The 3,264-nt window shown below is 42.2% G+C and overlaps 1 protein-coding gene across 5 annotated transcripts in view; it reads right to left on the reverse strand.

Moving 5' to 3' along the window:
- Zfyve1 (zinc finger FYVE-type containing 1) overlaps positions 1–3,264 on the reverse strand; it is a 76,516-nt gene that overhangs the window by 64,251 nt on the left and 9,001 nt on the right. For 3 of the 5 annotated variants that reach the window (XM_031357121.1, XM_031357122.1, XM_031357119.1), the window contains one exon: positions 1,502–1,706. The exons of the other annotated variants lie outside the window; for them this stretch is intronic. The gene's annotated coding sequence lies outside the window, so the exon portion shown is untranslated. The remainder of the gene's footprint in view (positions 1–1,501; positions 1,707–3,264) is intronic. 5 annotated transcript variants of the gene reach the window in all.

Below are 3,264 nucleotides of genomic sequence, written 5' to 3' on the forward strand. Positions count from 1 at the left end.
CTCTCTCTCTCTCTCTCTCTCTCTCTCTCTCTCTCTGATAAAGCATTTCTCTGTGTAGCTGTCCTAGAACTCACTTTGTAGACCAGACTGGCCTTAAAATCTGCCTGCCTCTGCCTCCTGAGTGCTGGGATTAATGGCACTCATTACCAAGCTGACTAGGTAGAATTCTGAAGGATGATTAATCCACTTATAAGTTAATAAATTAGGGGGCTGGGGGAGATGACTCAGTTGGTAAAGTATGCAAGAGCACCTGAGTTTGGACCCTAGAAGCCACATAAAAACCTGGGCACATTAGCAGGTGCCAGAACCCTAGCCCTAGCAGAGAAAGAAGGATCTTTGAAATTCATTGGCTTGTCAGAGCTATCCAATCAGTAAAATTTTAAGTTCAGTGAGTGTAGTACAAACAATTTAAGCTTACCCTGACTGGCTTACAAATAAATGAGACTCTATGGTTATTTTATCAGGCTTTGACAATTACTGGCAGCCTAGTCCACTCTTCTAGCTGCGGGCTTAGCTGCCTCCCCACTGCTGTCCCCCAGATACTTGCAGTTTCTCCTGGTCACAGCTCATGGATCCGCTCCAGTCATGGCAGCTTCTTCCTCTTTCCTTCCTCCTCTTTTCCCCTGTCTTTCCTCCTCCAACCAGGTCACTCCTAACCCACCTACCTCTAATCCCTCCAGTAATTGGCTGTAGCCAATTTTATTTAACCAATAGTTTTCAATTAAGGAACAAGGTTTGCACAACAAAAGCTTGGAACTCTGGAGTGGTGGTGAACGCCTTTAATCCCAGCGCTTGGGAGGCGGAGCCAGGCAGATTTCTGAGTTTGAGGCCAGCCTGGTCTACAGAGTTCCAGGACAGCCAGGGCTACACAGAGAAACCCTGTCTTGAAGAAAAAAAAGAAAAAGAAAAGAAAGTCACTCCTAGGACTTGACCTTTCTGTATAGAATTTAGCATTACAATAAATGGCAAAAGAGCAAACCTCAACAATTCCCCTTTCTTGTCTAACTAAAAAGGGCCTTTTCTCTTATAATACACATACCCTAGGAACAATTATGAAATTATTATGAAAATTATTAAGTAAAAGTTACATTCAAATAATCAGTCTGTTTGTACTTGGCAACTCAGGAGACAGTATTCTATTATCTATCCTATCCTTATGAGTTCAGAGTTCTGTATCTAAATCTATCCTAACTGGTATTACATCCCTAAAATTACCTTCTTAGACCTAGAACATCCTTTTAAATCCTAAACAACTTAAGCTTATAGTAAGACTATGCCTACTTAGTCATCAACCCCATCAGAGGCCTAAGAAGGAAAAAAAAATATTACTTGTATGCAGGATACACAAGGAACAGCTTCCAAAAATACAAAATGACAGACAGCTGACCCCCAGGACAGTCCCCAAAATTCTCTATAACATTGGAGCATCTATATTCAGCCTTATGGCTCAGACTATCTGGCAGGCCTTTTGTGAAGCAGTAATTATGAAGAACTTGCTTACCCTATCCTGGCAGAAGTTGGCAATCGACTTCCCTGCACCCATTTGTCCTTTCTGGATGGCATTCTGTCTGTAGATAAAGATAGAGCATTTTCTTTGCCCTGTGGTGAGCTTGCCACAATTGAAGCAACTCCATATGGAGGCCTTTCTTCTTCCAGGCCGAATGAGGCTGCTGCCAGGAGCTGACGTGTCTCAATGTCAAAAAAGCCTTAATAGAAAAGATCTTTAAATGACATAGTCTGTGAGTCTCTGAGGTTTTGAAGACTATCTATCTACTCATAGCATATCTGAACAAGCAAACATTGCTTGTCTCCAGCTACCTATTATCTGTTGAACCCAGGATGTATATTTCTGTGATAATCAAGACTAGAGTTTAACATGACATGAGTTTGATTGACTGGCTAGTAACTTGCATTGCTTAATTATCCTAAACATCTTGTGATAGCAGTTATTAAAAAGACTGGGATTAAACTTTGTACCCTTAAATGAGCTGCATAGGCACAAGAGTTGAAACACATACATATTATGTTGTTACAGAATTAATCTTAAATTTTGTCTCAATATACAAAGATTTATACCAAAGAAAACCTTAAACCTGTAGATGAGTCAATAAGCAAAGGTGCCTGCCTCCAGGCTGTAAGAACTGAATTTAAACTCCAGGCACCCACATACATGGTGGAAGGCCAGAGCTAACAACTGTAAGGACTCCGACAAGCTGTCATTTAGTCACCTCAAGCATGCTGTGGCACATGTATGTGCATCCACATTAACAAAAAAGCATACCGGGTGTGGCAGCATACGCCTTTAATCCCAGCACTTGGGAGGCAGAGGCAGGCAGATTCTGAGTTCGAGGCCAGCCTGGTCTACAGAGTGAGTTCCAGGACAGCCAGGACTATACAGAGAAACCCTGTCTCAAAAAACCACACACACACACACACACACACACACACACACAAAAGCACACAAGCATAAATGTCACTTAAAAATAAAGAAAAATAAAACATGCAATTTAAAACAAATAAAATGGCTGGGCTGGTACCAAATGCTTTTAATCCCAGCATTGAGAGGCAGAAGAAGTAGGCAGAGCTCATGATGTTGAGGCTAGCCAGGTCTACATAGGAAGTTCCTGGCCAGCAGAAGACACAGTGAGACATTACTTCCAAGAACAACAACAAAACCCAGTAGTAACACCAACAACAAAATGGGAGCTGGAAAGATGGCTCAGTGGCTAAGAACATCTACTGCTCCTCCAGGGGACCCAAGTTCAGTTCCCAGCATCCTTGTCAGGTAGTTCACGACAGTCTATAATACCAACTCTAAGAGAATCAAGCTGCTTTGGCCCCCGTGGGCACCTGCACATTTCTTCACACAGATACAAATACACATGATTAAAAATAATAAAGATAACTTAAAAAAAAATAGCTGGGCAGTGGTGGCACACGCCTTTATTTCCAGAACTTGGGAGGCAGAAGCAGGCAGATTTCTGAGTTCAAGGCCAGCCTGGTCTAGAGTGTGAGTTCCAGGACAGCCAGGGCTACACAGAGAAACTCTGTCTTAAAAAACAAAAAATAAAATAAAATAAAATAAAATGACTCTCAAGCCAAGCATGGTGGTGGTGCATGCCTTTAATCCCAGGCAAAGGCAGGCAGATCTCTGAGTTCAAGGCCAGCCTGGTCTATAGAGGGAGTTCAGGACAGCCAAGGGCTACACAAAAAACTCCATCGAAAAACAAACAAAATTCTTTCCTCTGTGTGTGTGTGTGTGTG

Source organism: Mastomys coucha, unplaced genomic scaffold (assembly GCF_008632895.1).
Source record: "Mastomys coucha isolate ucsf_1 unplaced genomic scaffold, UCSF_Mcou_1 pScaffold6, whole genome shotgun sequence".
NCBI classification, from domain to species: Eukaryota; Metazoa; Chordata; class Mammalia; order Rodentia; family Muridae; genus Mastomys; species Mastomys coucha.